The following is a 13953-nucleotide window of genomic DNA, read 5'->3' as shown; positions in this document are numbered from 1 at the left end:
TATATATATATATATATATATATATGTACCTGTTTGTGTGCTAGTGTATGAGTCTGTGTGTACATGTGTATGTGTGTGTGTGTGTGTGTGTCTGTGTGTGTATGATGAGTGCTCTCCACTCGAGACTGAGCAAGCTCATCACTAACTAGTGCCCATGTAAAATGCCTGTAATATCCATGCATGAGGTTATTGCACCTGTAGTCGGCTTTACTTGCGTTCGTGTCCGTAGCTTCCATGCTCGCTGCAGCGCCCTCCTACTTCACTGGGCGTCAGATAGTCGCCTTCTCAGACGTTGCACTACCTCAAAGTTTAGGTCCAATAAGACTTGCAAATTACCTGACAGACCTATCAACCCTAATAAGATTATCCAGAGACAAGTCAGGGCAAGATATCTCGTGCCATTATGGGTCATAGGCTCAGGAATGGGAGAGCACTATAATCTCAAGCACAAGCAAAAGGTCCCCGGAATATCTGTTTTTATGTTAGTTACGTGCCCCGAACATGCGTATATATATATCGTTTTTGTATGTATGTGTATTTTTAGTATTTGCTTTTCTTCCTCTAAAATTCTGATTGAAATGGGATATTTTCGGTTTTGCGAAGAATTTATTATCTCGTGAATATCTAAACAATATGTTTACTAAAATGTTACTCAGAAATCATTGTAACGTCCAATAAAATTATATGTATTTTACATGGAAGTATTTTAAGTGAATATTGTGCTTAAAAATGTACTTCTGTCACATATATGAAATTTCCTGTTTTGCAAAGGAATTCATTTACTTTCTGAACATTCAAACATAATTTAAATGATTTCTAATATGCAAATTTCATAGTGCACCATGTCATTTTTATACGATGTACTTTAAAAAGAAGTTTCTGAGCAAATAAAATATCCATAAGTTTGATTTCATCGTTCGCTTCGCTCTTACGTTTCAATTATAAAGAACAAAATAATTTAGGAGTACAAAAACAGAAATTTTGACCTGTTATAAGATCACAAGTAAGCATAAAATAACATCATTTTGAAGTTATAAGCAGTGTTGTTACCAGTTTTGTTCGCCAGATGCTGCTATTGGGTACTTCGACAAGATATTGGTTTCTAAATGTTGTACAAGGCCAGCAATTTCGAGAAAGGAAGTAAGTCAAACTTAATCGGCCCCAGTGTTCAACTGGTGCTCATTTTATCGACAACGAAAGAATAAAAAGTAAAGTCAGCTTCGATGGAATTTAAAGTCAGAATGTAACGACTAACGAAATGCCGCTAAGCATTTCGTCCGGCGTATTAGCGATTCAGCCAGCTCGTCACCTTGTACTTCGACAAAATGTTGATTCCAAATTTTGGCATACGCTAGCACGTTCGTAGGAGGGGGGAATCAATTACATCGACCCCAGTACTTAAGTGGTCCTTATTTTATAGACCTCGAAAGTTTGCTGCTAAGCATTTTGCCGGGCGTGCTAACGATTCTGCTAGCTCGCCGTCTTCGAGAAAATATTAGAATCAGTATTTGACGATAAAAACATATTTTGAGAATGAAATCAAAATTCACTGAATCTGGTATTTAGCAAAAGCTATCTTTGCAGCCACAAAAGTTATAGAAATGATAGCGTGAGTGGATTTTAAAACATACACACGTTACTAAATTTCGACGATAAATTGTGTATAATAATATATTTTCATTTAAGAAATTCTTCGCTACTGAACTCTATTGGTGCATCCTTCCAAAACGATATATTTCCAGCAGGGTTAAACTAAGTAGTAGTAATATCATCTGTGTTTTCTGTCATCTCTGCCGCTTTCATGCGAAGGCAAATATTTCTAGTACCCAAGAAAGTGTTTTCAACAAATATTTTTATGGGCAAAATTTTAATCATCATCTTACAAAGACCATATATTCGATGAGATGTGAGGAGTAAATTTTTTCAGTAAGGAATTACTGTGAAGCACTAATTTAGTGAAATAAGTTTCGCTAGGGTTTGTACGTTTACAATAACGTGATCTCATTTCATAAAATCGGTGCATTCTTTCAAAATTTGCTTTTAGCTCGTTTTATACAAGTATAGAGCACAGGTGAGAAATGATTAAATATAAAACGCTGATATAAACCAATTTTATAAAAATTCCATTGTCAATTATAGGAAAACCTGGGAGTCATAAAGTTTTTCTTATGAATACCAGGTTCTTCTGTAATGGAAAGATTCCATGCTTTTTAACTGACACGGTTAGGAGAATTGTATTCTCATCCTACAAAAAGCGATAATCAACATATATTGTTTGGCCACAACGCATAAGGACACCAACTCCACAATTGTCACTTCTTTGTCAAGAAGGAACAAAAGCTTCAGATCATGATTAATAACAAAGTTTCACAGTAAAATACCCTTTCAGCTACGCATATGCTAATATATTTCCAGTAGCTCGGAATATTGAATATTTTTATCATTAGAGAAATTGCGTTTGACATCACACATTGCTTGTAGCTTGCTCAATGACAATGTAAATGTTAGTTGATACCTTGTCTGTTATCTGTTTTCATGCTGTCAGTTTTTATCTACCTGTGCAATAATAGAGCTGCAATATTATTTTATCAAACCTGCCACGAATTTAAACATATATCGTTTTTCTCTGAAGTGAAGGGCTAATATTTGTGCACACTCTCAATAAATATGCATATATGAAAAATATAGTTACTGTTTTACCACCGTCATCCCCGAGCAAGCAGTACTTCGATCGAATGGTATTTTATCCGGCATATTTGTAGAGTAAATAAAACGTATCATCTTCCTAGAAAATTTGGTAGAGCAATATCTATGGCAGAACTGGTTGTTGTTATAGCAGAAGGCACAAGAACATACAATATTTTTTTATCATTGGCTCGATGGTAAAATGGTTATGAAACATATTGGCGAGGTATAACGCTTTATAAATAAAAATATTTATCAATGTATGATAATCCTTCTTTTCCAATTTTCCACGAAGAATTTTGCCTACATATTCTAGATATCTTTGAAAACTGAGATAAATCGAGAATAATAATTGGACATGCCGTACCAGAAATCACCAGCATCATATTTGAATAAGTGATTTAAAATTTTAATAACTTACTCATGCCACGTTCATATCACATCTAAAAGTTTTCGGATTTGTGTCTTCTACATTTGACTTTCGTATTTATCACTATTACCGAAAATGCAATATAAAAAGTGGGTTGTTGATTTCGTCTATATCGCATATCAAGCAATATCATGTTTTAATAATCCTTCAAGAATGAAGACAGAATATTTGTTTTAGGCAGACGTAAGCCGTCTCTAAAAGATTTTCTCATACAAATCCTACATGTATATGATATTCATTAAGTGATTGTTGATTCAACATATTAAGAAATCTAATTATAGGGTTTTGATCCTGCCCCGCAATATTAAGACCTTCAGCTTTGTAAAGCACATCATATATTGACTTCATTTCCCATTTGACGTTCGTGTGTCGTTCATTTCCCATTTTTGTACATATTACATTTTTCATTTCCCATTTAGCGATCGCAGCAATATTTCGTGTAATGTTATTATTATTATTGTTATTATTATTATTATTATTATTGTTGTTGTTGTTGTTATTTATACCATTATTAAGGTATTGGTAGTAGTAGTAGTAAAAGTAGCAGCAGCAGCAGTAGTAGTAGTAATAGTAGTAGTAGTAGTAGTAGTAGTAGTAGTAGTAGTAGTAGTAGTAAGCGGAGGTATTTTATGTTCGTTTTATTTCCATAACAGTTAGAATAGATTTGAAATGAGATGTCTTTCTTCTTTCTTTTTCGGAAATTTCCACGCCATCTTGTTTGCATATCTCTTAGGTTTTTAACATTTTTTTTTGTGAGATTTTCATTTGTTGTATTGATTACAATATTTGGTTGATATTAATTCAGTGACACGAACTTTCTAGTTCTTTTCTAATGTAAACTATATTAGAACATTCATACTCTCTGTTTTTTACTGTTATCTTTTTTCTTGTTTCCTTATATCATTCTTACGCTTTATTTCATTTTCCCAATTTCTTGTTACTTTCAGTTGCTTCATTCCAAGTTCTTATTTAATCTCTCCCAAACATCACCCATGTTCTTTGAAAAATTCTTTTATTAAACGAGAAATTGTTCTATAATACATATAATAAGATAAGCTTCTAATTCGGAATAATATACGTTCTCGGGGATGTTTTCCTTTTTTGGACTAACACTCTAGAATATGATTTTACTTTACATGGTTAATTTCATCAGAATGTGTTTACTTTTTGTGCTGCAGCTGGTATGTAAAAAAGCAATATACACGCAATCCTATTTTACATTCAGCACAATAATTTTCCAGTGTTTGATAAATTTTCAAAGTATTTGTCGGTTTGTGCCAAACAGCAGAATTAGCATACAACGTTTAAAGGAATTCAGATATATCCGAGTTTCAAACATGAAAGATTTGATCTGAAATGTTTTTCGTACAAACAAGTTTGCAACATTAAATGATCTAACTATATTCTTCACCACACTAACAATATTCTTCCGTTATGTAGCATAAGGTTTTGAAAAACAAACTCGATGAGAGTGTTTTGGTGCATTAAAGGACATAGATAGACAGTGGCATTGTGTTTAATTTTTGATCTCTGTCTTTTAAGCGTGTAACATTTTGGTTTCAGTTGTTGACATTCACATTAGTTTACGGTTCCAGTTCGAGACAATTTCAGGCCGGGGTGGATTTTAAAAGACTGCATCATAGTCATGCAGTTATGAGGTTTAGGTGGGCCACACGTTTAAAATGGACAACGTAGGAGACATTGGTGCATTGGGTAAGCTGAGGCATAATTACTCTGTAACGAATTGGTTGGACGGATAAGAAGTTATCATTATAGATACACACGATACACCATGAACAAACAATATTTCAGTTGGATTGAGGTTTTGTTACGATAGTGTTTGAATGATTGGCAATCAAACATATAACCACTTTCGGAGAGGAAGCTCATATATATAACTATTCAAGATGTGCGTGGAACCCAAATTAGATTGTATTAAGTTTGGTAGGTTCAATATCAAGTACTATTTAGAGCTTAAATTACTTATAACTTTTTGTAAGGCGTTTTTGTACCTTAAGCAAGAGCGATTTGCGAGAAGTAACATATTGCTTGGCATTTATAATGATTTTGAGGCGTTTAGTAGGCAGCAGTCCATGATTAGAGCATAGTATAGAGCTATCTACTTGATACAAAAAAGTATTGATAATGTAATGTCAGATTTTAAAAGGCACATTGGAGAGTGTGTTGAAAAATCTATGGTAACCATGTCTTGATGGCATACGGCGTATTCTTGTACATTTATTGTCAACAACAATTAGATTATTTATATCTCGCATGCAAAACGAACATTGAATATTTTGTCCAAAACATGTCACCTCACTTCCCGAAGCATTTTAGAGAAAGTCGCGAATCAAATGCTTCTGCAAAGCGCCAGGAGAATATATATTTTTATTTTACTTAGATTCGTCTCCGAAATGGCTTTCTAAAATGCTTCTAAATTTACCCTTTGTAGGTCGTTTATCTAATGTAGCTTGTTATCATGTATTTCTTAGCAATGTTTGCAAAATTCCCCTAATAATATCTCGTAAGTCTATACATTGTAATTTTTGCTATTTTAGGCAGAAATGCTTTTAAAGTGAACACTTCAGCTGTTTGTGTTGTTTCGTAATTAGATATGTTATTACTTACTGTCTTCCAGATCATTTTAGTTGATACTCTATATCATGCATCTTATATAAATTTTAATGTAGCCTCTATTTATACTATTTTATGTCAGTGATTTGTGGTATTGATGTAACTTGATGTTAAAATTCCTTTGTAAATTCGCTATAGCAACGTCTAAACCACATTGGTGCATAATCTGCATAAGCTGCATAAGAGCGTGTTTGTGTTTAAATAGCAGTCGTTGTTCTGTGGAATTATTTTAGCCTATTTCAGGCAAGTTGGATCATGTCAGCAAATACATTCTGCCTCTTCACAAGTATCGCCAACTTCTAGTTTAGTCTCTTCTGAATGTGGTGAGATGATACTTTCACTGCAGAGTATGTTTGTTATGATGGAAATATAACCTTTCACGTATATTAATGCATATAATGTTATAAATATTCTTCCTATGATATTTAATAACATTAACAATACTATTAGTTTAAATAGCTATGAACCACATTTAATGCACCCTTACATATATACGTAATTCCTTATTTTGTAAATAAATTACTATACACCTTGTAACCTCGATTTCCCGCTCATCGGTTATCATCCTATATTTAGTGTATTTCATTCACTCAGGTACATATTTCTTTTCTCAGTTCAGACCTCCTTTGGTTGTTACAAGGGCGATGTGCTTATAGGCCTTTCCCTTATCAATGCATTAATAGACTATTTAGTGTGATGTCATATATAACTCCTTTGTAAGAGCCCCTTTGAAAGTTTCAACAAATTACATTCAGCTATCGTAACGCTTTGTATTTTCTTAACGTTCTCCTTTACACTTATCTACCTTGAATATACATCGGAAAATTTTCAAAGGTGATAGGCACCAATCAGCGGTTGGACTCTTCAAATAAAGTACTTTTGCCGATAAGGTTTTAGCAATTTCGAGGGGGAAAAGTGAAACAGAGTAAATAATATTGCTCTTTATGTATACAGTGTTAACGGAATCAACGATCTGCAAACAAACACGCTGTTCGAATATCTTTTACACGCAAAACAAGTAAGTTGTGTGCCTCGAGATACGGCTCCTGATGGGAGGTAGGAAAATACGAAACACATTCCAGAGGCCCAATTGACAAAGACACGACGTGAAGGGAAAACAAATATGTGGTCTATTAAGGACGGACACTACTTAAATGATTCAAGATAAACACGTGTATTTTAGCGAGACATTGCGTGTGGTAGTCATATACATCAGACAATAAACTATAATACCTATACAGTAGCAAAATAATTAATAATGTAGGTGACTGAGCAAAGAGGAGATTCAATAGGTTTCAATTGCCAAACTACACGCAATTTCCCTTTATCTGACAAAACTGTTCTCTAACATAGTTCTGTTGCAACTCCTATCATACTGGGTTACACTTTCAGATACCAACTCGAGGAGGATACCGAAAATCGATAATTTTAGAACCTTGATTCCGTAAAGTAAAATATGTTTGCTAAATTGATTGCAAATGTGATGTCGCTTGTCTAATGTATCGAATATAATAGAGCAAACTCCGTTAGATCTAAACAGCTTCCAAAAGTATATTTCATATTACGATGCTTTATGGAATATAACTGTCACATGTTGTCATCTTATGCATTTATCAGATTAACTCTTCCGACATATAAGCACATATGAGCTCTACTCACGCAGCCTTTTTTATTCCGAATTCTTGTACTCCTCCACTGAAGGGCTTCTTTTAATCATTCTTCCGACATAAATGGTAACCATATGTAAATGTTTCGAACCGCTCTTTATCTTTAGGGTGTGTTCCCAGTCATACCGTTGTTGCAGACAATGGCTCTTTAGCAATTGCTGCACAAATAGCATATATTCAGTCACAACGTTCGCAAAATATGATAGAAAAGAGAAATATCTATAAACGTGAGCGACATCGCTACCATGCTCTCAAAGATCTCAACTATTGAGGCATCACTACCGTACTACAGTTATATGACTTGGTAAAAACAGTACGTTTTAAAAAGCGGGTATTAGTAAGCTTACATTTAGTATCGTTTGTGGAAAAGGCTTGCCATCTATCATGTCTGTCATGTTACGTTATTTGGAGTATAGTTAGCTCCAAATCTCAATGTCTGAAGTAACAAGGACTACGTTATGAGCAGTATGGTCTGTGTCACATGTAAATGGGCTGAATATTAGACATAATAAAAGAAAAATGTTTATATCGTCACCTAATATATGACCATTTGTCCATCCAATTTTGTCAGGTATTATGACCCTTTTTCTTGTATTTTTCAGCTTCAAGACAAAATATCTTCTTGTTTTGCTCACGTTTTGTGGCTATCTGTAACTGCTTTCCTCGATTCTGAGTTAAATATTACTGTAGACCTATGATGGGTATTTTATAGTAGTTTTCTCACTGCATTATGTCTTTACAACTTTCAATTTATTCTATTATAACATTTCTTATTTCTTTACTGCTCACAAGGGGCTACACTTAGAGGGAACAAGCAAGGACAGACAAACAGATTAAGTCGATTATATCGACCCCAGTGCGTAACTGGTACTTATTTAATCGACCCCGAAAGGATGAAAGGCAAAGTCGACCTCGGCAGAATTTGAACTCAGAACATAAAGACAGACGAAATACCGCTATGCATTTCGGCCGGCGTGCTAACGTTTCTGCCAGGTCTCCGCTATTATAACATTTCTATGTCAGATTATAGGTGGTGTATTCTAAATTCTGACATTATTTTTCTTGTATTTTCTGTCTAGTTTGGTTCGTTCATTTAGTGTCCCGTTACGAATATAATAACTGTATCTTATAACTGGGACAGCTAGATTATTAATACCTATTATCTTGATTTTGTCATTGATCTCTGTTTTAGGTATTAATCTAATTCATCAACAATAATTCGTCTTTATCATCTTTCATTTGTGTGTGTGTTGTACTCTATCTAGGTTATTGATTCCTAAGTATTTGTATGTCTGATCTTTGTCTGGTTATCTTAATTCACATTCTTTATCTACCGTGATATTGTTATTCATAATTAGCTTTTCTCTTTTCAAATTTGCCTTGGCATTATTTTTCTTGGCCGAATTTCATATTTCTTTCTTTGGTAAATTCATACACTATATGTAGTATTCAGCTTGAAATCATTCGCATTCAAGAGATAGTATATGGTTTTTACCGTAACAGTTGTATTTACATCTAGTTCTGTTTAGCATGCCAGTTAAAGATGTCGGTGTCAGGGATGGCTTTTCATTTCATAATTACCTCTTTTGTCTATAGCTGCAGAACTGTTTGATGATCACTCATAACATGCTCAATAAATTTTCTCATTGTTGGTGCTACCATGATCAGGACCATTGTTTCACGGATACATGTTTGAGTAATATTGTCCAAAGCCTTCTAGTAATTGATCGAAGCCATGCACCGACCCTTCTTTTTGTTACGGAACTTTTCAGTTTTGGCTTTGTTGATCAATAACTGATATATACAATCATATGAGCCATTGCAATGTTCCATGTGCTCTTCTGGAAACAGGATGTTCTCTTCTAGATGTTGCGGCATAGCGGAAACACTTACTCATTCCTCAGGTTGAACCCCTCCCCCAGTTCGTGGCCAGGGCTTAGTCCTGCGCTGCCAGTATAGTGCACTCGGTTTCTTTCTTTCGGGTTCCTTTCATCAGCCATTCCCTCCTATTTTTCCAGCAATTTCTTTTGTGGCTACACGGAATTGCTCGTGTAGTCCCTTCTTGCATAATTGTTGTTGTTGTTGTTGTTGTTGTTGTTGTTGTTCTTCTTCTTCTTCTTCTTCTTCTTCTTCTTCGTCTTCTTCTTCTTCTTCTTCTTCTTCTTCTTCTTCTTCTTCTTCTTCTTCTTCTTCTTCTTCTTCTTCTTTTTCTTCTTCTTCTTCTCGTCGTCGTCGTCGTCGTCGTCGTAGTCATCATGATCATCATGATCATCATCATCATTAGTATTATCATCGTCATTCGTATCATCATCATCATCATCATCATCATCATCATCCTCATCATCATCATCCTCATCATCATCATCCTCATCATCATTATTTGACCTCGACAGAATTTGAAGCAATGAGATTGCAATAGTCGTAAAAATGTTCTAGATCGATAAAATAAGGTACCAATCAAGCACATGGGTCGACGTAATTGACTAATCACCTTCCTTTATAATTGCTGGCTTGTGTCAAAATTTGCAACATTATAATTGCTGACATGTTCAGATGTCTTTCTTTGACGCTTTTGATATATAAGACAGTTTTGTTGATTCACTGTCTTAAAACAGATCAATTTACTCGTTTTTCCTGATTGAGGAGAAAGGTGGGGGTTTTTGTTTCAAACATGTAGTCTACGAGATTGCGTCCAAAAGAGAATCTGGATGATATGCCCCAAATTAAAAATTCGAATATTTTTTTAAAAAACATCATTTACTTTCGAAACGAAATAAGAGTAAAACATGTTTCTTCGTTACCAAAACAATCATAAAAAATGTATTAACATAATTAATTTTTTAAATGCATCCCAGACAAACTTCACCGATTGAATGTGACCTGCATTTAGTAACATCCTAGAAGCTTTCACGTTTAATCAATCCTACTCACACAAATATTGAATGAGTGTGATTTCTCGCTAATAAGGCTAGCTATGAAAATGCAAAGCGCTATTAAGCATGGAAAATTCTATATTTCCTGATTAACATATGTAGCGAGAATAAGAACATTTTAACAACTATTGCAATCTCATTAAATTTTTCTTTGTGCCAAGGCAGTTACTGTTTATAGTAGCGTTTTCGCTGTTCAAAACTAAATTGTTTTAATATAGTGGAGCAAATCGTACTGCCTTCGATATATCATTTTCTGGTTTCAAGAGGAATCAATGAAACAATATAGCTTCATGACTAAACACTAGCGGTAGGAATTCATCATTTCACAATAGCTGCATAAGTATTGTAATACATAAATTTGGTGTCCTCCATTTCTTCTACACTATGGCTTGTAAAATCAGAATCGGAAAACACCAGGTAATATTTAATGATATTCTGAACGTATAGAGGATAGTAGAAAAAAGGGTAAGTGAATGGTCAAATTGTTTTCCCATATTTAGTTATAGAAGCCTTATTTCTGAGATCAAAACCCATATGGGTGGATATTGATTTCCATCATTCGAGGTCGATAATACCGATTTAATCGTCTGTGCCCTCAGTTAAACATTTGTTTTAGAAATCATTAATGTTCTTAGTATTGACTTTTAGTCTACTTACTGTTTTGATCTCTTACCGAAATTACCTTGTGCTATGATCGATCATGGCGTTGTTTTCGGATACAAACAAAAAATGGCTGCTTCTATAGCAGGAGTGAATATATTTACATCTTTTTCACGTACTTACATGGTAACTACACCTACGAGAATAAACACGCACACGAAAACATGATTATATATATATATGTATATATATTCACACAAAAACACTCACTCATACACACATGTATGTATTTATGTATTTGTGTATTACAAGCTTGCTTTCATCTTCGAACACCAAAGTGAAATAAAGTTACAAATAACGTCAACATAGTTTGCATTTTTATTTCGTATTCAATAATTGTTACTCGCTACGAAGACGTGTGAAATAGCTTGCAAGCCAGCTTGACAACAAACGAAGAGATATTTTTCCATTGCATTGTGCTAGTGGTTAGTTCCTTTTATCTACACCCCCCTACACACACACACAGTCTCTCTTTCTCAATCTCAAACACTTTCCCATACGCTTTCCTCTGTTTTCAATTCACAAAATTAGCTGCTGTCATTTCTAACAGAATGTTGTCTACATATCTGTTAAGTGTAATGTTATATAACTTTTGGTAGTTTGAAGACAAAGTCTACCTGTGTTGTGTTTGCAACTTAGAAAAGGATGCATGTATTTTTAATTTCGTTCGGTGCTGAACACGAGATACCGTACGATAACTTCAGCCAGTACTGCACGAAAGAAAGAATACCTCAAGAAATAATGGCCATTGTACCGTAAAACATTGCTTTGCTCTGTTGTAATATGCACTTTCAAAACATAGTTTAAATTCAAATTAAAATGTTATTGACCATTTCGTATGGTCAAAAACAAATTTTCAAAAGTATTTCGTATATTTTTAAAAAAAGTTGACGTCATCAAGCACACACTAATAAACCCTTTTGGTGGCAGTATATATTATTAACATTGGATGTTCTTCTTCGGAAAGGCATCCGGTGTCTCTGATGAGATACATGTACTTCCTCGAAGATCTTCCTCGAAGATCTTCCTCAAATAATGCAACATCGAGGTGGAAGGTGTTCGCGGGTTAAAAATGCCAGTGCATGCTCAACCAGTTGATGACGGTGATTGTTGATATTACGATTGGTAGTACAATCACTACTTCATCGTTTTATTTTATTGATATATTTGTATGTTTACATAGTGCTTACGATTCTTATTACATTTTCTAGTGTGATGGTGGGAGGAATGAACGGGCTCCGGTTTGCGAATATGTGTGTATATGTAAGTACAGCCACATTTCTATGGGATATCCGTGGTCATAATAGCCTTCCTCTTTTCATCTCACCACACTCATCTCGCAATCCCACGCATTTGTTATGCTACGTAAACCCACGCTCTACATTCGTAAGTTCACGTCTTACATTCTGCAGTAAGAACCAGATTTATGTAGCTAGAAAACCGGTGCTCATAAGGACATGAACTTTTCTGTATGTCGTATTTTTGCAGATAATGCTGAGGGCGTGAGTCGAATCTATTGTGTTGCGTAATTAGGCCAACCGGCTAACATATGAACGTCTGTCGGCTTATTTCAGATTATTTAAAGTATAAACCACGGTTACATTTTCTTTATTCATTTGTTTGTATATGGTGGTTCGGAGTTTTGCGCACTAAACTGTCTATACTTCTGCTGCTTGTTGTCTAACCAAGTTCGGCATATAAGTGGAGTATGAAATATGTGTACCTGTTAAACATTATTCGTAACCTGTTCTGTCTCCTGCCTCTCCTTTGAATGCATACATACATATATGCATATATATATATATATATATATATATATATATATATATATATATATATATATATATATATATATATATATATGGAGAATTCACAAAAAAAAAACCAAACATGTGGTGTACAAAACAAATAGATGTATTTGTATAACGCTAGGGGATTGAAAAAGTTTTTAACGTTTCTAGCCTACTCTGTTTCACAGAAACGAACACAGAAAGAAACAAGGAGAGGAGATAAGGAATGTGTGTAGTGGTTAGCGATCTATCATGCCGAATATATATAGGTGTGTGTGTGGTGTTCATGTATATAATATTTTACAAATATATATTAGTGACCGATGTAGTACGAGCAGCTTGATTTAAGATTTTTGTGGGTAAAAGCGAAGATTATAATAAACCAGCAGTGTATACACTACTGAGTAAAATAAAGTGGAAACCAATAATATTTAGTGTGCTATTAATTAAATACATAGGAACCAACGTTACATAAAATAGTGTGCTTTTTCAGATGAAGTGGATAATTTGTTCTAATCAAACGGTGTGAAGTGGAGGACTTCTCTATCAGGTTCCACGCTAAATTATATAGAATGCTTATAATTTCTAATATCTTTGCCTAAAACATAAAATTAGGGATGGTACATGATGTATATGTTGGTTATATGATAGCATTTTGTGCAGATTTCATGAAAGTTTTTACAATAAACGGATACTTTCCTTAATTTCCTTGCTTCTGATATATTGACTATTTCATCATTTTCCTAGTTTATTCCAAAATAAATTTGTGGATGCAATTAATTATACTGCTGAAAAAGTATGTTAATATCTTCTGAAATTTGTGATATTGGTTACCAATGTTAAAAAAAAAAATAAATGAAACGATATGTACATCTTTTCTTCAGCATTCCTTGATTTTAATAATTAGGATACACATTTTTAACAACACAGGAAATTAAAAACGACACCAGACTCTTTATAATTTAAAATTTAGCTACTTAATTGTTAGTAAATGAAGGCTATGCTGCTAGTATTCAGTATGAAAATATTTCTTCACATAGTCTGCGTTGTTTCTGGACATAAAATTGAAAATAAACAGTAGTCTATACGCATATAAAGTAGTACTTTATATACGTATCCAAACAGCCATATATATATATATATATATATATATA

Source organism: Octopus bimaculoides, chromosome 3 (assembly GCF_001194135.2).
Source record: "Octopus bimaculoides isolate UCB-OBI-ISO-001 chromosome 3, ASM119413v2, whole genome shotgun sequence".
NCBI classification, from domain to species: domain Eukaryota; kingdom Metazoa; phylum Mollusca; class Cephalopoda; order Octopoda; family Octopodidae; genus Octopus; species Octopus bimaculoides.
Note: the sequence above shows the minus strand (reverse complement) of the source record.